General features: G+C 38.5%; 1 protein-coding gene across 4 annotated transcripts in view; it reads left to right on the top strand.

Annotated features, from left to right (window-relative positions):
• The first annotated feature begins 10,315 nt into the window (after positions 1-10,315).
• Positions 10,316-24,967, top strand: part of plxna2 (plexin A2) — a 229,311-nt gene continuing 214,659 nt past the window's right edge. For all 4 annotated transcript variants that reach the window (XM_067372377.1, XM_067372380.1, XM_067372381.1 and 1 more), the window contains exon 1: positions 10,316-10,703. The gene's annotated coding sequence lies outside the window, so the exon portion shown is untranslated. The remainder of the gene's footprint in view (positions 10,704-24,967) is intronic.

Raw genomic sequence — 24,967 nt, 5'->3', positions numbered from 1 at the left:
AGGGGAGAGGTGCCTGTGTTACATACTTCATGAATTAGTGGGTGGAGCTTTCAAGATGGGGTAGGGGTGTGTTTGTTTTTGTGATATAAATATCAACAGCATTTCTCAGAAATTGCTTACTGCACCTTTAATGGTCTCTTTGTTAAAAGCTCAAATAAGAAATATGTACTTCATAGACTGTGGCACTTCTGAACAATCTTCTTTGAGAAATTCTGTAATTTGTCATCTAAAAAAGTCATTTCCTAAATGTTTTATTTTGTCTGAAGACCCTAGGAATATTTTCGAAAATGAGTCATTGTGAACGCTGAAATGTGTAAATGACTCTTCTGCGAAAGTGGCGCGCTTAATTGTTTTTTCCATCATGATCTTCTCTGGTAGGAGTGTGGATGATGTTTATGTGATACGGATGGCAGCGTTGTGTTGAAGGCTCGGCCATCTGTGTGGTTCAGTCTCTCCGCTGCCGTCGTTATTTCTGCTAGCACCGCTAGCTGACGAGGCCTGCCACTCTCTCCCACGCACTGGATGTGCGAGAACGCGGCGCTGCTGCGAGTTCCCTCCGCCCCCTGTCAGTCAGACGCCTTCAAGGAAGGGCAAAAACAATAATAAACACTTCAGCGCGATGTGTGCCGTCATGTACACACGCAAAAGCACGCACAAACTCACACGCTGCTGGCAATTACACAGTCTCTTGTGTTTGTCTCTCTGTGAGAACAGAACAGAGATGGAGAACTGCATTTTGTTTTCTGAAGTAACCGAAGGTCCCCAGAGTGCATCACGTCAAAGTTTTTTCATGATGTTTGTTCTCTGTTGAGCGTGAGGGTCTTTCATTCCTGATCAGATGGGTACAGAAAGATGATTTAGCCATGGAAACAAGTTAGAGGCTCAGAAATAATGAATCAGGTGAACGGTTCAGACGGGCCCCTGGCAATTGCATAATGGAGGTTGGGTAGACGTAAGTGTTTCTTCAAAGATTGAAATTCACAGGTTGATCAATGCTAAATATCTTCTTACGGGATGAGTTAACACAAAAATGGTTGCAAATACATGTGAATTTCTTTATTCCTTTGAAACAGGAGGAGAAATTTTGAAGAATGTCCAAGCTATTCTTTTCTAATAGAAGTGACCAGGGTCTGAGAACTCAACAAACAAAAACTGTTATGTTGTTCTAAGACTGTATGACTTCCTTCTTTTTTCCCTCTGTGGAACATAAAAAATAACTGTCATAAAAGAGAATTGTCTCAGCGTGTTTTGTGCATACAGTGGAAATCAATGGGCTCCAATGTTGTTTGGTTCCAACATTCTTCAAAATGTCTTCTTTTGTGTTCCTCAGAAGAAAGCAAATCATACAGGTTTAGAACGGAATGAGGGTGATTCTATGATAACAAAATGTTAATTTTGGGGTAAACTATCCTTGTAATCTCTATGTTCTTAAGAGAATAAATAATTTAGTCGGGGTGGACAGCATATTTTATTTCATGCTAATTAAAACCGGTTTGTAAGGGATAGAAGTAGTCTTTTCAATAGATTTTACAGTTGGATCGAAGTTATTGGATCGACCTTGGTTTTGATTTTCCAGCTGATTGAAAATGAATTTCATGTTTCGATAATGAACAAACTGTGGATTAAGAAAAGTAGATTTCTTTTTTTAGATTCCGATTTTCCCTCATAGCCTTGTTTTCAGTTGCATCAAATTCATAAGTCTGCATTATTTGGTCTAAATACATAAAACATAAAAACAAAATGAACAATAGCCTTTAAAATAACTTAAAATACATATTTATTAACTATGGAAGAGGATTAGGGCAAGCAATAATAAAAAAAATAAAACAATCTCGAGATTAAAGTTGTTAAATTTCGAGAAAAAAACTTGTTATTAAATTATGAGAAAAAAGTAATTAAAAAGTCATTAAATTTGTAATTTAACGAATTTGTTCTCGTAATTAAAGACTTTCTCATAATTTAATGACTTTATTCTCAACATTTTATTTCGACTTTTTTCTCGAAATTTAACGACATTTTTCTCATAATTTAACGAATTTGTTCTCATAATTTAACAACTTTTTCTCGTAATTTAATTACTTTATTCTCAACATTTTATCTCAACTTTTTTCTCAATTTAACAAGTTTTTTCCTCATCATTTAATGACTTTATTCTCAACATTTTATCTCGACTTTTTTCTCAATTTAATGACTTTTTTCTTGTAATTTAACGGGTTTATTCTCAACATTTTATCTCGACTTTTTTCTCGAAATTTAACAAGTTTTTTTCTCGTAATTTAACAAGTTTATTCTTAACATTTTATCTCGACTTTTTTCTCGAAATTGAACAAGTTTTTTCTCGAAATTTAACAACTTTAATCTCGAGATGGTTTTATTTTTTTTTATTATTGCTTGACCCTAATCCTCTTCCGTAAATAACAGTAACAATGAGGCAATAATAATTGGTTCAAATAAAGTATCAAAAACAAGTAATCATTTGGTTTTATTGAACAATATTGTTAAAATACATAATGTAATATACATATAAAGTCACTGAACCCTGCTGGAGATGTTTTTCATGCAGCTCATTCTTTAATTTATTTTTTTTGTGTGTGTTTGTTCTGCTTAAGAAAGTCATACAGTTTGAACAAACATGAGGATGAGTAAATGATGACAAATTTAATTGAAATCCCAACATGTGTTTTTTTTTAAACAAATGAAGAAAAAACTGATATGACTCAAACTAAGACCTATCAAACCTTCATTCTTTCTCTCTACTTTTACAGACTGACAGGACTAACAGAAAGCTAGTTGTTAGTGTGTATATGATGAGGCTACCCACAGGCTTCCTCCTTGAGTGGGCCATTAGGGGGACAAACACGTGTGTGTGTGTTTGTGTGTGGAGGTTTGTAGTAAATGTATGTGAGCCCTGCAGCCACTGGATACTCTGACAGGCCTGTGCGTATCCATGATACCAAAAAAACAACTGTCGCTACACAAAGATGATCCATTCAGTGAGCGGAGGTTCTGCTCCAGCCACTTTGCCACACACACTGATCATAGTCTGTGCATGCACATGGCATACACCAGTTGTCTTCTCTGTGAAAAGAGACAGTGTAATCGAGAAACCCAATGCCACACAGAGACAGTGACATCCAGAATTAAAGAAAATCCTGATCTTTAAAGGAATGTTTAATGCTTGCTAAATAAAAGTATTAATTTCTTAAAAAAAAAAATAGCACTGACATGAAATATATATATTCGTTTATTGAGTCTAATTACTCTAGTTCCCATTCATTCTGATTAGTCAAGCTTTTTGTAATAGCTGTAAAATTACTATATAAACATACACTGATGCCACATTCTGTATTAATTAAAAAAATATTGTTTATAAAAATATTGTTTATGCTTCATATTAATTCCACTGAAAATTAAACATCACTGTGATGTTGGCACGTTTGTATAAAAGCAAAGTAAATAGTTTTTACCACAGTAAAACCCCCTTTTTAATGCACTGCTGTGCTGTAACGCACATCTTCTTGTGGCTTATTGCTTATTTTGTAGTAAGAATTTCCTAAACCCATTGCAGCTTAACTGTCTGTTATGTCATGCAGGTAAAAATGCTCCTGAAGCGTGTCGACCAAGTGTGAGTTTACTCCAAAAGAGGGCAGAAACTCGGCACTACTTTTCGCATCAGTAGCACACAGTCATAATCTCAGATTCAGGGAATGTTCTAGAGTGCTCCGTCCTCTGTGTGACTGTAAAACTCAGCTGTTGTTATGGCTGCTGTGTGTTGTGTGAGCTCAGTTCCACGGCTGAGCTGAGAGGTGGAATGGGTCTCCCGCTGAGCCGACGGAGTCACGCTTGCCCTTGTGACGCTTTCAGACGGCAAAAGAGAAGAGGGGAGATGAGACGCCATGGAGCGTCAAAGCTAAAGCCCCTTTGAAACCTTTCAGCTCGCTACAAAATTACGGCATGTGAGCACTTTGATCCGCAAACGGATGAGCAGCGGTCTTGCAGCGGGCCATCGCCCTGCATTACGCTCATCACGCTTCCCGTTCGCCCCTGCGTCTGACTTGCCCACTGAGCTGATCACCCGACAAATCGAAATCGGCTCAGCGCCTGCCACAGAATTGCACCTTTCCATAATACAACGCAATTTATCCCCTCTTGTCTCACCATATCCTCTCTGATGGATAAACATTACGACAGTCGCTTTCCGCCCGTCTAATTCCTGCAATTAGTCCCTTCACCTTGGCCTCAAAATGATCACTGTTGCATTTTGATTGCAAATACGTGGCACAGACTGACATTAAGGTGGAGGGAGGCTTATTTTCAGGCGTGTTGATGCTGCCTGTCAGCTTTCTCCACGGCGGCCGGCTGGCGAGACGCGGTGGCACATTATGGCAGCGGAAAGCTGTCACCAAAGTGAGCAATGACTCACACTTTTGTTTGCCTGTTCGGTACGGTGTTGAGCATGTCGAGCCGGGTAGCTGGCGTGACGCCGTGTGCCTGTACATATACAAACTTACACATGTGGCAGAATCCCAGGGGTTTAATGGAGACCCTTGACAGCAGATGTGTGTGTGAGTTATGGGCCAATCGATTTGCATCCACCGCATAGGATTACATGGTCAGAGAGGATAAAGAGGAGAGGGAGGATAGAAGGAGGGTTCAGTGGACACTGCTGTAGAGGAGCAGCCTTTAAATACCAACATCCCATCCATCAATACAGAGATTTACAATGAGAAATAGAGCCTTTGTGGAATTACATTGCACAGTGTTGAGGAGTTTTGCAGGGGTGGTCTAAAAACTGGAGCATAAAAGTTTGCATTATTATTTTACTACAGTTCAGAAGTTTAGAAAGGTTTTTTCGATGTTTCTGAAAGAAGAGTAAATCAGTTGTCAAAAGTACCGACTTTGATACCAATTGGTACTGACATTTTAAAAATGTCTGTTATTGGCTACAATGATCAATGCACGGGAGCGCTTGAAAGCACACGGACGTATTTGACTGGTTTACGATAGATGCCTGATTTCAAACACTCTCGTGTGTATCTGTGTAAGCGTTCAGTGAAGAGCGTCATTGATGACTATTTACAACATTTTTGAAGCATTGATCATTGGAGCCAATCGCAGACATATTTGATTAGCCGTGAACACAATGGCCAATCAGAGGTGTTTACGAATTCGCTCAACAGCGCTCAGAGCGTCACATTTTTTAAATTTCAATACCAACGTGGTACTGAAGTTGGTACTCTACATTCTAATATGCTGATTTGGTGCTCAAGAAAAATTTCTTATTATCAGTGTTCAAAACAGATTTTTGAATATTTTTTTAAACAAGATATTTTTTAGAATTCTTTGATGAATAGAAAATTTGAAAAGAGCATTTGTTGAAATAGAATTTCAAAGATCAAGATCAATTTATTGCATCATTACTGAATATAAAGTACTTGATATGTAAAAATCCACCATTTTAAGGTGTCATCTACATTTAAATACTGAGTATTAATAATAACATGTATTTCCTATGGGTTAGGAATATGATTTGTTTTTTGAGTTAGTTGCATGTAATTATGTATAATTTACTGATATTGCTATAATGAGTACATGTAACATATGTAATGAGGACACTGTAAAATAGTGTTACTGAAAAATCTTATTGACCCCAAACTTTTGAACAAATAAATGCGCACTTAAAACATTTAACCTGGAAATGTACTTTACATCAGATGAAATGAGAATTGACATTAATTATAAACAGCTTTAAAGTATTTCCACTTGTCATTAACCTAATGATTTCCAGCAAACATAATAGACATGTTTTAATTGAGTCTTCTGAAATATTTCAGATCCATTTTACTTTTACACCATCTGGAATTTGGACCCAATTTGGGTGCGTTCACTGCCCCTCGGAGTCCAGCAATCATCAGTAATTAGGCTCAGATTGTATGACCACAGCCAAGGTCAGGCAGGGATAATGTTTCATGGATTGTACCAATTATAGCATTCGTTCCAAGGCTGGCACTTGAGCTCAACCTTGAGTCAAGCCGCGCAGTGGTTTTAACACGGGACATGTGTTCTCCAGTACACAGCTGCAGTCTACATTCACACACATCTGTCACAGCTGACTTCAAATGGCCAAAGTCAAATGTTACCTTTTCATCGACTTGAGCTTGAGTAATTGCAGCCCCAGGAATGTGAGAGAATCTGGTCTGATACTGATAAATACCATGTTAACAGACCCATAAAAACACAATTAAAAATTGTTTGTTTATTTGTGTCTTTTAACAAGACATGATAGTTGAGAGAATGCAGGAGATTATGCAAAGAGCGAGGACATGACACATACTCTTAAAAATAAACGTTCTTAATGGGCATCAATGGTTCCACGAAGAAGCTTTAACATCCATTGAACCTTTCCATTGCTCAAAAGGTTATTTCTTTATAGTGGAAAAAGGTTTTTGAGATTATTAAATAAATGTTCTTTTAAGATCACTGAAAGGTTCTTTGGGGAATCCAAAATCATTCTTCAAAGAAAAAAAAAAAAAAAAGCCTTTTGGAATCTTTTTTATTTTTTTAAAGACTGCAGGGCGAATGTGAATCTGCATCGCCCATGAGCATCATGGCTTAAAGGGATAGTTCACCCAAATTACAATTCTGTCTAGTAGTTCCAAACCTGTATGCATTTCTTCGTTCACTGTACCTGTTCACGAGTCGTTCACTGTACCTGGAATAGTTGAAATGCTGCTGCCTCTGAAGAAATTAATGCCTACTTCATCATTGCAACTTTAGCCCCACCCACTGACATGTTAGTGAGGAGAGAAGAGCGATACAGGACTAAAAATAACATTACCTTTTAAAGGATCCTAATGCTATGAATATGGTTATTTATTTTCAACACTATGAATGTCTCATTTGAGCTTTATTTATTTGTATTCAATACATTTCACTGTGAATTCTTTGGTAAATCAATCACATCTCTGCGCAGGCTTTGCAAAAAGACTTTTACGATATGGACTCAACAGTAATGCAACAACATGTAAGTAACTAATTCTAATGCCTGATCTGATATGTAATGATTCATGTACAGTCAGATGTTCTTTGTCTATGTGTCAGTAAATCAAACCAGTGACTAAATGGTCAACTTCACGTTGTTTCTGTTATTTCCGTTGTCAATCTAAATAAACGGTGATTAAATTATATAAAGTCATCAAAGAACGCTCCCTTTACAATCGCTGGAGCTGTCAATCAAACAAGTACAAACTACAAGTTTATCAGTGACTGAGTTCTGGACTCCCAAAACTCCCGTTTTATTCAACAAATCTCTTAGTTACATCGAGTTTGCACTACTAGTTCTGATGAAAGCATTCGTTAATGTGCAGAGGTTGATTTGCAATGCTTTCATGGACTCAACAACATGTCTGTGATCAGCTACAATCTTCATCATTGCAACCTTTCATTGTCACAATCTAAATATACTGACATTCTTCAAAATATCTTCTGTGTTCAGCCGAAAAATGAAATTCATACAGGTTTTGATGGAACAACTGTGAGTAAATGATGACAGAATTTTTATTTTTGGGTAAACTATCCCTTTAATAAGAGATTTGTATGTATAGTAAACTTTCTAAAAAACATTTTGGCACCACTAATGGTTTATAGATAAAACAATGGTTTTCTCATTTTACGCAGATGAGAGTTCAGCTCAGTCTAACTGGATTGAGCTTAATCTTTGCAATTCAAATTGAATTACCCTTTATTTAAACATACTATAGTTCTGAACAGACCAGTGAATAATATATTGGGAAAAAAAAAAACCCAACTATATTTGATTACCAGTGGATGACTAAGATGCATTTGAGAGTTAGCGTAGTGGAACTTCAATATGGACGCCCTCCAGATATTGACCCTGCTTCTCTTAAGAGTACACACAGCTTTTAGTAGGCTATGCTTACACAAGACTTGGTAGATGCGCTCTTCTCCTCTGGCAGTTTTGCGATACTTTTGATGGCTGCCACCGGTTCTTTTCCCACTCTAAATTATTGATGGATCATGGAATAAGTGCTCCTGCAATGTCCCCTTTTAAGTACAAAGATGTAGAAGACAGGCCAATGTGTAATCCATTTCTGTTTGAGCTAACCGATCAAACTATCGATTGTAGAATGCCACTTTAAAAGATTTCGGCATTTGCAGCTGGGAGATGTGACAAAATTCTGCAGTATGTCTCGCTGTGGTTATTCTATTACCTCCAGCAACTTTCCCTGCTGTCAGATGTGAGAATATTTTTTCCTCCATAAACTAAAAAGAATGAGGAAAAGATTGATGTTGTCTGTAAAAAGGAATTGATGATGCAATTTCTCGTTTACTGTAGAAAGAGACTATTAATGGCCCACTAATCCTCTCTGACAGCTGAATATCATTTGTTGGGGTTATATGGCTCTGTGATGCTGGAAAATATTTCATATTAGATGAAACACAAGTTTTAGCCTTTAATTCCTCTGGAAGGAAATGCAAAAGGACAACTCTTGTGATTATATATAGATGCAGGTTACGGAAAGCAGCAGCACGGATCATTATGAAGCAAAATTTGGCTCACGGAATCAAGTGCCTCCATATACACACACTAGATCTGAAATGAACGTCAGCATAGACAAGAATAACTAGCAGTGATTTGTGACAGTTCACTCCTTTTACACAGAAATATATTTGTAATGATAGGTTTCTGTCGAAACAAAGACGGTTTGTTTTTTATTACAGGAATAAGCCGCATAAATAAATGAAAGGCATGATTATTGTATGACTGATCAAATTTAGCCATGTAAAAGTAACTTAGGCATGACATCTTTCTGTGCAAAACTGCAAAAGGCTTTACTGTCAACGTTTATTACTGTATTTTTTCTCAAAGCTGGAGAGATTTTCTATAAAGAAATGAATGGCTGTGTTTACTATGCTATTCAGATTTATGTAATATATGGTTGTTTATTAAATATTATATGTGACCCTGGACCACAAAACCATTCACGGTTTTGCATGGGTATATTTGTAGCAATAGCCAACAATACATGGGTCAAAATTATCGATTTTTCTTTTATGCCAAAAATCATTAGGATATTAAGTAAAGATCATGTTCCATGAATATACTTTGTAAATTTCCTACTGTAAATACATCAAAAATGTATTTTTGTGCGTGGATATGCTTTGCTAAGGACTTAATTTAGACAACTTTAAAGGCGCTTTTCTCAATATTTTGATTTTTTTTTGCACCCTCAGATTCCAGATATTCAAATATTGTATCTCGAACAAATATTTTCCTATCCTAACAAACCATACAACAACAGAAAGCTTATTTATTCAGATTTCAGATTAAATATAACTCTCAATTCCAAAAAATGTACCCTTATGACTGGTTCTGTGGTCCCGGGTCACATATATTAAATATAATGATAAATAAGTATAAAATTATTTATTTTCTTAAATTATTATGCAAGATATAATTTAATATATTATGCATTATTTTGTTTCACAATATTTTGTAGATGTTTTAAAATAAATGTTTATTTAATACTCAGTGTAGTCACATTTGTAATTATTTTGAGAAGTAATAATAGTTTGTGGACCCATAATATAATACCCATAATAAAAAAGCTCTAATCAAAATGAAATCTTGTTTGAAAGGCTAAATCTCTGTTGACTAGATTTAGATGAGGTAATTGCAATCTTCTGTCCAAAGATGGCACTGTCTAGCAAAATTAATACTGGACTAGCATTTCCCTTACATGCACTTGCAGCTGGTTGTAAAATAAGAGACAATAAAAACAGATTTACTTGTAAAGAGAGTCTTTTATTCACTGCATAATACTTATAGGTATTTTTCTTTTTCAAAAGTGATTGTGCCACAGAATTCTTCTTGGACATTTGTTTTTGCACGTTTTATGCAGTGCAAAAAGTGGTTGCGCACAAATGCTCAAACTATTTTGATTTGAACAAATAACCCCATTAGTGAAGCTACTGTATGAACCCATGAGAGAAGTTACAATATAGCCTTGAGGCATCCATTGGACATGACACTATATGGGGAGATTAGTATTGCAGAGTTATTAAATTACCTTATTCAAAGCTAAATATGTAAATGCACATTTCTAATAACCCCAGTTGTTCCTTTTGTAAAAAAAAATGACCATCGTTCAGAGCATGAAACGGTTAAAACATGCGACATGCAAATAGAGCCGGCCGTAAGTGAGTGCTAGCACAGGGGGCTGGGTTTAAACGCGCTGCTACTGTAACGCTGCTGGGCTTCGGTGCCTGTGCCAGTCTCGCGTAAAACCTTCACAGAAGAGCAATGAGCGCGCGCATGACGATCTAACGGAGAGCTGCTGATGAAAAGGCGTGATGTCAAGCCGCTGTCAGTGTCAGAGGACTGGGGGAATGCGCCGTGCACTTGGCATGTGAGCTTGTGAATGACCATCCTCCGGCATCGACAGATGAAGCGTTGAATTTTGCTGCATAGATCAGCTACCTGAAGCCGCGCGGCGAGCGTTCATTCATCGTCTTGCGTGCAAGAAATCTTCGAGGAATTGTGAGAAATTTATTGAAGGTGCTGCCTTTGAAAGCTCCGGCATTCATTCGGATGTGGATCTATCTGTCAAAACTGAGCTGAACGCAGAGACATCTTTTAACTGAACATTAGATACCATCCTCAGCTTTCTTCTGGATTGTAGGTGAGTGGACAAACGTGCTTCATGAATTCATTTAAGCCCTGAGATGCTTTTCGTGCGGGATGTGGCCACGAATACTAATGTGTTCCGTGCAGTGTGTTAGAGGAAAGAGAAAACAGATCCTTCGTGTTATCAGGATATTAAATTGCTCATAAATCGCAAAGAAGTGTAATTAGGATAATGGGAATTAATTTGGAGGGTTTTCGTTAGCCTATATGGAAATGTTTAGGCTACTGCTGCTGCTGATGGAAGCAAACAACCTTATCCTCACTGTCACGTTTCAACTTATTCAACTTAATATGAAATGATAATGATTGTGTGTCTGTAGGCTAATTGAATTTGAATTTTGGGCTCCTTTTATTTTCCAACCCCTATAAGAGATCAGAATCAGAGCTAAAACTAGGCTACAATGTTTTGCAAATTATTCTCGTGTAAGCGAAAAACATGCACATGAAAATGTCTGTCATCAATCTTACTCGTGCGCGCGCTCATAATCCATTTAATTTACGCTTATTTAAACCTCATAACCTTCACTTTTAAGATCTTATCTGCTTGAATCTTCCTCGCTGCCCATTTAAATAGACATTGACCATGTCCGTGCACTACTAACACCGTGACACATATTCGTGAAGAAGTTGATAGACGTTCAAAATGTGAAAGTGATTGTTGCCGAGTGCTCATAATTCAGCTCTCACCTTAAACTCCTCTCCGTTCATCTGGACTACAGCAGATGCACTCACAAATCTTCATTTCCCTTCACTCACGGCTCTGACATCGGCTCTAAAGAAAATAAATGTTTCTTTAAGTAGAAAATCGGCCAGCATTTGCATGAGAATCACTGGCATCTGCTATGAAGGACAGGGATGATATTAATCGGTCTGACTAACACAATCAAACGGCGCTTTCAGTGAGGAAGATGAGGTGAATTCATCTCGAGCGTGACCTCTTCACATCATCGTTTTTATCTCCGTCTTGAAGCGAAACAGCGGTTTGACCTGAGACGGCGTGTCGGCAGGGTGAAAACGGCTCGTTCAAGGACTGAAAGAGCGCATTGCTGGAGAACGTCTGAATGATGCCAGTTTCGAGCAAAATTAGATACATATTTTAACTTGAGATGAAAAATGAAGCAGTGGAAGTCTTGAAAGTATGTATTTTATGTTTTTAAACACCCTTTCAGTAACCACAAAAGTTAGGTTACAAGTTCGCCAGTGTGCAAAATAGACTGAAATCGCGTTCGCCTGAGGAGGTAACCATAGCAACAGTAGGCTGCTTGACCGCGTTCAGTACCGGACGGTGCGTCGACCATACGGTAATTATCAACACATTATAGATTTATAGATTAAAAGTATAAAAACAAAAATGTTATTGGCTGGGTTAGATAACTATACTAAATGTTACTGACAGAAATTCGGCTTTAAAGAGCTAAATTAGTACAATTCACTCACTGCTATCAAAGCTGAGGAAGCATAACCTTTTAATTTTCTTCAAATAACACTTATTTGTCTGTTTGCCCTGAAAATTTGACACGAAACACCTGCAAAGAGAACAACGATGAATATATTATTTTCCATGGCTAGTAAAAGTTTCAATGTTTTAGCCTATATTTGGCTCAGCTTTTGTTTTATAAGCCTTTCAGTGGGAGTTGCTGCATATTTGGCTGCCTGACTGTCCATTTTAGTTGTAAACCCAAAAAAATCAACACATTTCTGAATTTCAGTTTAGCTACATTCCACTTTAAATCCAGTGGCATTCTGTAAGCCTTGTAATCCTGCACCCGAGTATGATGTTATTTTGGCCAATTTAGTCATTTTGTAATCAAGTTTTTCAGTGCCACTCTGTCATGTTAATCAGCAAGCATTATTTGGTCCGCTATACAATGTGAATTGATATTGGTAATTAATAATCAAGCTTGTGATTATTCCAGTGTAATTTGTAATACATGCTGACTCTGTGCAGATAAAAAAAGTATTTTAGACTCTCTATTGGTAGACCGTAATATAATTGGCTCATACTGTGGATACTGTCCCATACGCCAATGGTTTAAACATTGCCATACATAGGGGAGTCAAACCTACACAAGTGACAATGCTTTCAGATGAGCAGCGGATGATTACATTCTATACATTGTGTTCTGAATGCTGCGTGGCTTTGTAGTTTGTTCTCTTTGATGAGGTGCTCAGAGACAGGGAAGGCTGTAGAGCATCTCCAGATCACAGGCTCTTTAATCAATAAGGTTAACTACACAACGCCGAGAGGACAAGTCTCCACTGGGCGCACACCCATCAACTTTACCTTCTTCCTCCTTTCCCTTACCACGGTGGCTTCATGTGGTTTGATCGGAATTGCAAAGTGAATCAAGATTTGTCTTTGCTTTTCCTCTCAGCGTGAGCTTCCTAAGTTGGATTTGCATGTTCATTCTGATTGTCAAAAAACCTCTAGCATTCTTACGTAGGGTCGCATGCTATTGATTTGATTATGTCAGTCAGGTGCATTAAGCGTTTCCTGAAGGGTAATTGGAGGGTATTATGTGCTTAAAGGGGGTTTGTTCCTCTGTCTTTAGCCGTTGGCTCTCAGATAGATGTATACGTTTGAGGGGAAGCGGAGGGTCGAATCTCAATGGGGTGGCCACAAGAGACCCATGCTGAGTGCTTATCCTGCTTGCCCCAGTTAAATGCCTTGCTCGAGTGTGTTAGTTTAGGGGCCAATTTGGATATGTGCTTGTATCTTCTTGGCTCGGATTTTGAGGTCAGCGAGATTACCTTATCAGTACTTTCAAAGGGAGATTCTGCAGCTGTGAAAACGGCAATGTAAAGACCCTAAAGTATGTGCTATCTCATCACTCATCTCTCCCATTGTCCACCAGGCATCTATAGTGTTTGCAGAGGAGCTCGTCATTCTCTGTGGCTTTGACTGAACACTGGGATGGATAATTGCAACCAATCCCCCAAGCAACCTTCGAGTAGGCCCACATAGCTCCGTAGCGCCACCTATTGGTACAACAAACCACAATGTCCGAAATCACCCAGGGTTACAGAGTGGTTTAAACACAGGCAGAGGGGCATTTGAGGTTGGTCAGTCATAAATGACACGGTGCTCGTTTTAGTTGCATGCTGTGTCACCAGTGTGCACTACACCTCCAGAGAACCCCCTCTTCTCTTCTCTCATGGTGGCATACGGGCTTGCCCCTGTTTAGCTTAAGAGTTTTTGACAAGTTGCAATGCATGCAGGCGGAATCCTTGACCTATTTTTTAATGAGTGAACAGTACAAATGCATTCAGGGGGCTGTGTTTGCAGTGCAAGGCTCTCCACCACCCCCACCCCCCCACCGCTCGCGCACACAGACACAGACTTGCACGTTCATGCCCTGCAGGATGGGCCCTTGTCTAGAAAGTTCATCTGCTTCCTCTATGCTAGTCTCATGTAATAGCATGTGTATCCAATGTTTGTTTGCTTTAACGCATTGATCTCGCATTCTCTTTGCAGTATTGCCGCTCAGCTGTTTATCTAAGGCTCTCTACCGACCAACTGTCACAACAAAGATTGCTATCACTTTTGACCCTTCTCGCTTGCATAAAGCAAGTGTAGCAAAGTAGAACCAGATGTGGTGGTGATTGCAATTACACATAGAAAATTATATGCACTGGTCTACCCAATAGTTTTGGCTGCCTGAGCAGCTTCTTCCTGTCTATCTCTGTACATCAGGTGTAAACAACCTGGCGTGATAATTTGTCTTGAGCATTGGTGGATTAGGTGTGGGGTTGATACTGTGACCCGGCGTTCGGCTACACTGTAATTAGGCCTGTGTTTTCTGCTGCAGCTAATTACCCTTGAACAGTTGGTGGACAGACTCTCACTTGGAAGGTGCCAGTGTCCAGATTGGTCACAGAGAATTGTGGGTGTTGATGCATTTACTGCTCCAGAGTGTGGGCAAGAGAATTGGGCGAGTCAATCAAGTGCAGGTGCCGGTCATTCTGAGAACACTGGCTTTTTTTTATTCAACATTTTATTAAAGGATTAGTTCACTTCAGAATTAAAATTTACTGATAATTTACTCACATGTCATCCAAGATGTTTATGTCTTTCTTTTTTTCAGTCAAAAAGAAAGTATGGTTTTTGAGGATAACATTAGAGGATTTTTCTCCATATAGTGGGTTTCAACAGCTCTACACGATCCCAGCCGAGGAATAAGGGTCTTATCTAGCGAAATAATTGGTCATTTTCTAAAAAAAAATTTAAATTTATATACTTTTTAACCACAAATGCTCAGCATTACATAATCATGTTGGAAAGGTCATGTGTGACGTAGATGGAAGTACCATGGTAGGGCAAAAAAACTCATTTTCTCCTCCAACTTCAAAATTTTCAAAAGGCCGTTTGCACTTTCTCTGTACTTCCACCTATGTCACGCATGACCTTTCCAATGTGATTACGTAATGCCTGCCGCATCGCAGAGCTAGACGAGCACGAGCGTTTATGGTTAAAAGGTTTTTTTTTTTAAGAAAATGACCGATTGTTTCACTAGATAAGACCCTAATTTCTCAGCTGGGATCACGTAGAGCCCTTTGAAGCTGCACTGAAACTACAATTTGGACCTTCAACTCGTTGGTAGCCATCGAAGACCACTATATGGAGAAAAATCCTGGAATATTTTCCTCAAAAACCTTAATTTCTTTTCAAATGAAGAAAGAAAGACATAAACATCTTGGATGACATGGGGGTGAGTAAATTATCAGGAAATTTCAATTCTGAAGTGAACTAATCCTTTAAGAATTGAAAGACATGTTCTCTGTAAGATCAGTTTTCTATGTTACAATACATAAGCAAAAAGGGGTGTTTTCACCCCAAAATCATTATTCATCCTCAATGTCATTCCAAGCCTGTATGATTTTGTTTCTTCTGTGGAACACGAAATAAGATAATTTGAAGAATGTTGTTGTTTTTTTCCCTAACAGTCCTAAAAAGTCAATTGGATTTGGAGAACCTAAGGCACTTTTTGTGCTCTGTCTTTTTGTACTTTGATCTTCTGAAGTGCTGGTATTGCTCTCAGTAGCTTGTTGAGACCATTTTTGCCATAGACTATTTGAAATAGTGCTGCTTTCGTGTAAACAGCTAAAACACAGAATACAAAAATCAATCACCACCCATTTCTCCAATACAAACTCAGACCTTCTGCTATCTTTTTATGAGTGTGCCGATGATGCATGCTGTTCAGTGAGTGAACTTATGGTAAAAGGGTTGCTACTGATGGTTCATTTTGGGTAGGCTGAGGGTTTTGGATGTTTGGGCTGTATCTGTGCTTAGTTTTGTCTGTTTTTCATGATGGAGTTTTGCCTCTTGAGACTTTAGCCAGAAAGTAATTGAGGAAGACACAGAATAGATAGACTTTGTGTGTGTCGAGTGGGAAAGAGAGCGACCGAGAGAGAAAGACACATGTTGCCATGTGCCCAGTCATAAGAGGCAAGAGTTCTCCAGTTAAACCCAGCACTCCCCTTCTCCTTCTCTCCCCCTGCAGCTGCCGCCAACTTGTGGAAAACAAAAGCTTTTGTTTAGATCTTCAATCCAGCAGATGGGAGGAAGGACAGTAAATGAAATGGCAAAGGGAATGGAGCAAGTGGACCATGATGGGAAGCATACAAACTCAGAGGCCGGTCCTTTGGGAAGAGTAACGGTCCCTAAAAAATGCTGCCACGAAGTTCCTGCACTGTGCGGCCCTCTGTTACTTTTTCATCCCAAGCCATTGACTAAAAGCGTTAGTCAGAGCCTCCAGGCTCTCTTGAGCCCAGGCTGCTTTTATTAAGATGTTAATGGAATTGCCTTCATGACACACTTCTATAGGACAGCCATTCTTCAATGCCTCAATCTGTCTTCTGCGCGGAACACATTAGCGGCTTACGCACAACAGGTTCCGTGCGCTTTCGTGGCTCGTTCTTTGTGGTGATTCTCTAAGACTCTATAATTCTTCCGTGTATATAATCCTTCCCGCCACATGCATGCCATATTTCACAGCATGTAAAGACCGCCTATTTCAACGATAACAGTAATAATCTATGGACTCCAGTGCTTCTGTTTGTTTGTCAGTGAATTGTAGCCTGATTGTATGGTAACATCAAATCAGTATGTTAAACCTAGAAAATGCTAATGTTGTTTTTTACACGGCGTCTAAAAAGGAGGCATGATATGCTTACGTAAGCCTTTTGTGCCTTCCACAAACTGCTAATGATTTTCCTCGCTTTACCACAACCCCTCACGTTGTGTTTGCTAAACCCTTACTAAAGATTCCACCGCAGACATGCTAGGCTAAAAGAATGATGTTCTAAACAAGTTCTTTTTTTTTTTTTTTTTTTTTACAATCCGTAATTTGTGTCACTAAACTTCAAAATCCATTTTATCAGTATTGGAATAATTGCTTTCTTGTGTTGTTTATTGGAATGGACACTGTTTGTGTAATTAGCATACATTGAATCCTTTTCATTGTCATTTAAAAGGATAGTGCATAGTGCACCCAAAACCCAAAAATGAAAATTCTCTCATCATTTATTCACCCTCATATCGTTCCATACATATGACTTTCTCCTGTGCAACTATTTTTGTATATAGAATGTCAATGGGGTCCAAATCCAGTTTATTTTATTGTATGGACAAAATAGAAAATCTGATACATTTTTCATGTACCACTGAAGAAATAAAAGGAATGCGAATACCCAGCATGTACACCGGTTTTGTCGTTTGGTCTAAAGTTGTCATTTCATTGTTGGATTGACTTTCATTCTGATTTTATTTCTCTGCTTGATTCAAGAGCAGAGTGCATTCAGATTATATGTTTCCTGGCTTCTCTGTGGTGCACTTGTGGAAATAATTCCTTTGTTGTGGGAATATAATTGCTTTTAACCTCCTTTTTACCTGGTTTGGATTTTTGGCTGCGGGCTTATGCACATACGCTGACGTGTACCCACCTGCATCCATGCTGTCTGCTTTGTTACAATTCTCAAGTCAGCCATAGCCTTATCAGGAGAGATAGCTCCTCTTTCCTGTCAGGAGGCAGACGCCTTAACACATCCTCTCCGCCTCAGCTGGGAAAAGAGCTCCGATAAGCCTCCCAAATTCATTCCTGAGTCTGATAGCAAACAGGGCTCCTCGGAAAAGAGAGGGAGAGAGACAGGGAACAAGAGAGAGGGAAACTCAAGAAGATAAACACTTTCCACAGCACAGAGCAAAACAAACTGAAAGTGATGATGAAAGTTGATGAAACTCTCAACTTCCAAAGTAAAAATAAAATATGACACATGCCATCTTTGTGTACCCATGATCATCACTGGTTTGTGCAAGCACTTTCACAGAAGGCATGGCTGGTGCCAGGAGTATTGGACACGCTCCTTTGAAAACAAGAAGTATCCATTCTTAGAATGAGAACAGAGGGTCATACGGAAGGAGCGACTCAGAGTGGGAAAAGTATTCTGGACTGAGAAGTTCTCCCTTATGCTCAGCATTCTGTTTGAAATCTTTACTTTGGAGCAGCCACATTGAATTCAAAGGTTCCTTGAGTTCTTGCTAGTTACTGCAGATTTCCACAGAAGTTTCACTTGTTCCTCAACTTTTGACTGTTCATTTATTTTTCTCTGTTTTGTATGTATGCTGTTTAGCTTTACAAACTACTCTTATATACTCAAATAGTATGTATATTTGTTTTTATTTCACAATTTCCCCTTCAAAATATGATCTTTTGACTCATACTAGCAAACAGGACTTCCAGGATGCTACATATGCTAGCAGTGAATAGCTACATGCGAATAACAACTTACTAAGTGTTAAAACATGTTCATAACATGTTAAACATGTTAATTGCATGCTAAGAAGTCTAGAAAACTCCATAGTAACCATCTGTGACAACTACCAACCGCCAAGCAACACCCTAGCAACCTCCCAGAACACCCTAGTAATTACCTGCTAAGTGCCGAGTTTTGCCACTGCAAGCACCACTCACATTTTCTTCAGGAGAAGTACATTCTAGTTGTATTTATTTTACAATTTTTCCTTCAAAATATGTAAAAAAAAAAAAAAAAAAGAAAGAAAGAAAAAAAGTGTTAAAATATGTGAAACAGTGCTGATTCTGGCAATTATTCATTGAAAATGTTAGTTGGATTCATACAGGTCGGCGAGGTATACTGAATACAGCATGTTTTTGTTTGATTGCTTGTCTTTTAAAGGCAATAGTCATAATGAAACTGGAAAATATCGAGTCATTTCAAAACATCAAGGTCATTGGGTGCACTAGGAATTGATTAGACCACAAATCTGACCTTTGGGGGGAAGCACGATTGTTTGAGCATGTACAAATCTGTCCGGAATCATGATAACAATGAACAATCACTGTTTTCCTTTCTCAGCTTGTCAGCACTCCCATCAAATGATTCATTTGTTTGTTTGTGTCATACATAAAATTCTTGTAGAAAATAGCAGCATGTTTTCTAACAGATTCCATATCTTTACGGTCTGCTAGCGTACAACAGAGATGTCATACCGTGATTCCTGTGGTGTCAAACCTCAACATCAACATTTCCCTTCAGCTTTCCATATCTGAGTTTGAAAAGGCAGCACAATTACGAACGTAATTGTTTGTCTCTTGAATTACACCACAGGAAATAAATAATCAAATGTTGACATCATGTATAATTCACAGATCAACAGCAATGTAGGTCAACCACGCTTCTTTTCTTGAGCATTTAAGGGGAACGACTGTCGAATTAGGGTATCTAAGACAATTATCCCAAGTGTGACAGCACAGAGACTCTCAACAGAGGACGGCAGATCCCTGTGTTGTCCACCGAGATGTTGATTAAATATGACTGCTCTGAAGCTACTGTCTGCCGATGGGGGTTGGGGAGGGATGGCGAGAGAGAGTGAGAGAGCGAGGGATAATGGAAGGGGGGTTTGGGCAGGTTCACTGCTGTGAATGAATAGTGGCTCAAGTCTGCATCTGTAGCAGTTTAGGATTATGGGTTAATGCTGTTTAATGCCTGCCACACAAGAAGTGAAAGCGTGGAATCTGTGATACTCTGTCACTGTGATGTAATGGTGTCAGCTGGGTGTTTACTCAGCGCTGTGCTCTTGCACTGATCTGAGACCAGGTTTTATGAACGGTTCATTTCAGGACTTCTGTAAGCTCAGCAGATCACAGGTTATCTTGCTGTTGGCCATTTCCAGGGGTCTTCCTCAACTTTGAAGTCGGCATGAACTAAAATGGACCCCATTTACTTTCTTAATACACTTTTCTGGTCTTACTGTGCACTATATAGTGCACGTTATTTATATATATATATATATATATATATATATATATATATATATATATATATATATATATATATATATATATATATATATACTTTAAAAAAACAGGCAGCTGTGGTTGTCAGAAATTCATGTACAATGATTCCTGCATTACAGGAATGCATATTGGCACCTGTATATTTTACAACTGAACTACTCCATTAAGTGATAGAATTTTAATATACCAAAATACTTGGTCAAAACTTGTATAGAGACGAAGCACAGGATCATACACACAAAGACAAAACACCGTCAGGTTAATGCTAAAATAATGCAATGAACCTTTACTCAATGTAATGCAAAACTTCCTAATGTAGACATTGCTGATAACAAGAATGAGAAAAAATAATAATTTATATAAATCATAATCTTATGTGTCACGCAGGGACTTTTGGGAATGTACTTTTGCTTTTCACAGTAAAATATATAATAATTAATAATTTGTACTTCCATAAATTTGATAATATTTAAGTATTAAATAAAAAAGATACTGTCAATAATTTAAAGTTAAGTACCTAACATGTTTGTACTGTACTGTACATTTTTTTTTTTTTTTTTTTACTTTAGCTGTAAACATTACATTTTTCACAGTGTACTCTGGTATGAAATGCCCATTTTTTTTGACAATCCAAGCAATTCCTGATAGTTAAAAACAAATCCTGCCCTTTTTTCTTCATTGGTTGTTTCGTTCTACTTTATAATATGTCATGTTACATGTGTTAAAGAAGTAAAATGGTTTGAGAATGGCGTTTAAAGGACCAGTAAGCAATCTCTAAGAAACACTGAGTAACAATGGTTTCCAGCCATACTTGCGTGAGCTGTCTGATGCACCAGCTGTTATTTGCTTCCTGTTTTGCAAAGCATATTTGTTATTTTGGGGGCGGAGCAATGAAGGGAGGGTTGTGTTCTGTTTGGTAGGGGTGTGTTTGTTTGGGTCTCGATTTCAAATATCAACAGTGCTCCTTATAAATCACTTACTATACCTTTAAATTGACTTTTCCGGTTGCTAAAATGTTCCTAGGCGTTGCTGAAGTATTGTGAATGATTGCTATGGCATTGGGGGTTGCTAGAGTGTTCTGTGTGGTTACTAGGGGGTTGATGAGGTGTTTTGTGTAGTTGATAGGAAGAAGCCAGTATTGGGAAAAATTCAAAACTAAAGAATTGGGACCAAAAATTAGAGTTGAATTTCATTCATTTCAGATCTACTTCCTTGGATTAAAATTTGAATAATGTTGAATAATGCTGTTTTTGCTGATGCTAATTCAAATTCGGTTCATATTTACAACTTATATTTTCACCAGGGTGCACAAACTTGGTGGCCATCTTGAGGAATCAATTTTTCCTTGATCTTTTTAGATAAAACAGACTGATGAACTCTGAAAACATATAACTTTGCTGAAACATTCTCATTACCACAAGCGTTTTGGAAGCTTTTTGGTTGAATTGTTTAGTGAGTTTTTGGCAGTAACCCGAGGCATCTTAGCTGCTTGCGAACACTTTCGAGAAGAAGTTTCTAACCCTTAGCTGAGTTAAAGACAGCGCTCATCGCCACGGGCAAGAGTTCAGAGGTGAACTGAGCTCAACCACCCACCTCATATGCTCATTGCTTTGGCCCCACATCAACTGTTTTGGAAATACTCCAGTTATGTAACTCGAAAAAGGCAGAGCTTCTGTTCCTGGAGGCGATAAATATTTCATTATCTCTGCCTGTCATTATTATGCATCAGAACGAATCTGTCAATTAAAGGCTTTGTTGAAGAATTTTGTCAAAAACAAGCATTCCGTAAAACGGTATGGAGCCTGAATTAAAAATTAATTTGCTTTATATTGTTTGTTTGTTTACTCATTTAGTTTCTGCCTGACAATTAACAGCTTGTAGCAGACAGCTTTCCACCCCTCCTAAACATTGTCCCTCCCTCGTTCCTCTGTTCCTCCTTTTGTTTGCTCAGTGGGGTGGAGGAAAGAAATGATTGTGGCTGCAAGCAAGCATATGTGTGCACGTGTACGTGTTGTTGGGTGGGGTTACGCGTGTTTGTGTACATGGGTATTGCGGTGTCGATATAAGCATGCCCTCTCCTGTCAAATCTTATCTTGGTTGTTGCATCACCTAATGATCTTTGCAGGACTTTGGCAGATGCCCAACCTGTCTGCATTAATTACTATGGACATACACACCTGTCCTCCGGTTTTTTGCCTGTCCTTCTTAGGAGGAACACTTCTGACTGTCTTTCCATTGAAGTTGGATCAGTAAAACAAAGCCCAAGGTGTCCAAGTGTGCGGCCTTGACTGGGTTCGTCTTGTGAATTTGTGCTTCTGTCTAGCCAACTGGCCTCAGGCTCTCCACACCGAGTCAATACGCTTCAAATCATGCGGCTACTGTGCTTTGCTCTCTCTCAGAACAAAAGATCTTCACCTAGATAAGATCCTTGCAGAAACACCTCAGGATACAGCATAAATTGTCGCAGTAACTCCGTCCGCCGACCCCATCAGTACACCATGACCTGCTATCAGCCTCTATCTCCTTGATGTTCTAACTGTGGTTAAAGGAAATCTAGTGGTGACTACAGATCATGATTGTGTCCATCATCGCTGTTGCAAGCTGTGATGAGTGGATGAATTAAATGAATGTAGAAATCACTGTAAACTCAGAGGTGCTGTACGCTGTCCAACATACTGCGGGTTACAGCCTATCAATCCCCCCATGTCTTCAACATATCGCTCCACGTTTATATCCTTTTTTCACACTTTCTTGTCCACCTACGTGTGATGATGACATTAATTTTTCATCTCCTAAAAGTCTTGATTGGTTTTGCACATTCTTGCATAATTTCTCAGTACAGAGTGGGAGATCTTCCTCTGAGTCAGTGCTTCATTGTGTGTCTCAACTTGTTGGATGCAGGATGTAAATTGCCATGAAAGCAACAATGTTGAATAAATTCTACAATTTTTTTTTTTTTTTCTGGCTCTGAGGAATAGAATGACATTTTTTAAAATTAAACATTTTATATTTGCTAGACATTATACATATAATTGGATATTAAAACTAATATTGGATATTATAGAATTGTTAACTAGAAGTTTGCTGGTGTGGTTCCCTCCAGAAAAGCCATCTTGGTCCATCACCATTGTTATTTTTGCAAGTCACCTAACCCTCAATTGCTTCAGGATGATTGTCAGTGTAATAAATTCTAGTTTACTGGGTTCTAGTTCCAGTCTATGTTTTTATGAAGTCAGTGACTGACAGCATCCGCAGGCCATACGGAATATCGCTCTAAACGGGAAACAAGGAAGAAGGAATGTGAATAAGATCTCTCTGATTGTTCCTGGCGAAAGTGAGTCAGACAGGAAGAGGAAGGGAGCAAAAAGGAAGTGGGCATTATATTAGTCGTGCTCAGGGGAAGTTTGACGGACGGGGCAGGGCATTTGTGTGACCGTTCTCACAGGACGGAAGAAGTGGCTTACTGTTTCACATGCCGGTCACCGAGGATGGCTGGCATGCTGCCATGCTAAGGTCAGGCAAGATAAGTCACCCTCTCTGGAGAGACGCCTAGTCAGAAACTCAAGTAATTTCTTGCAGTAACAGGCATTTCCGATTCTCCACCCAAGATATTTATGTCAACACCTGGAATAAAAAAGCAAGTATCAGCAATTTTACGTCCCACCCTCCCTGACTAATGTAGCTGAATGCATTGCTCATGCTCTAACATTGACCTGTTTTGTTTTGCCTGATGTAGTTTTAAACATCTTGTACCTTTCGACCTCCATCCTCTACTGCACATCAAAAGCCAGATTACATGGGTGAAGTTCCTGTTCTGGTGCTGCACTTACTAATGACTCACAAATTATCCATAGATTTGCTCCAGTCACTGAGTCTCTTGTCTCTCCATGAAGTGACATGTTAGAGTTCCTGGTTGGATCTTTTAGCCATCTTCTGAGGTCTGGAGGAAGAAGGCCATTTGGAATTGAGTTGAGATTGAGAATGCTTTAAGTTACAATTTAGATAGATAGATAGATAGATAGATAGATAGATAGATAGATAGATAGATAGATAGATAGATAGATAGATAGATAGATAGATAGATAGATAGATAGATAGATAGATAGATAGATAGATAGATAGATAGATAGATAGATAGATAGATAGATAGATAGATAGATAGATATCTGTTTGAACTTGGTGTGGTTGGCACATCATAAATCATTACATGAAAGTTTCTGGTCCCATTTAGTGTCAGATCTTTTCCTTCTTTCTCTATTTCCATCTCTTTCTGTATTTCTCTCTCTTATTTCCTCAAATAGCTTTGGGTTCAGCCGCTCCCTCTTGCCCAGCTGAAACAGATGCTAATTTGAATCATCATTCACACACAGATTAGTCTTTGATCAAACTTAATGCCCAAGGAGCGTCTGTTGCATTTGAGAGGAGAAAAAAAAAACCCTTTCATCTGTTCCGAATCTACTCAGAGAGGGAAAGAGTCAGAGGCGCAGATGAGCGAAAGAAGTGTTTTAGATGGCTGTAGCTATTCAGGTTTGAGACCATGACCAATGCGGATTGTCCAGAAATGGTGCCTTTACCGCTTACAAACAGCATGACCCTGAGACTCACACCTCAATGGTAATCCCAAAGGATCTCTGTGTGTTGCATATGGTCTACTTAGTCAGTGGTATTATTCTATTACTATTCTGTTCACATGTGGGGCAGGGTCTAGTAAATCCCTGCTCTGAATTTCAATTCCCGCTCTTCTGATGTATGCCTGTGTATGGGCATGCGATGCTGTCTGTATGTGTGTTTCGTTAACTTATGTTCATTCAGGTATTCCTGCAAATATATGTTTTTGTTTTATTTTCACTTTGATAACTCAAAATCTGCAACTAAACTAAATGTAGTATTCTAGTATTATAAAATATGTATTTTAGTTAGTTAGGGCTGCCAAAGTGAATGC

The sequence above is a fragment of the Chanodichthys erythropterus genome, chromosome 20 (genome assembly GCF_024489055.1).
Source record: "Chanodichthys erythropterus isolate Z2021 chromosome 20, ASM2448905v1, whole genome shotgun sequence".
Taxonomy (NCBI): domain Eukaryota; kingdom Metazoa; phylum Chordata; class Actinopteri; order Cypriniformes; family Xenocyprididae; genus Chanodichthys; species Chanodichthys erythropterus.
The sequence above is the reverse complement of the archived record's forward strand: the minus strand, read 5'-3'. Positions and strand labels throughout refer to the sequence as shown.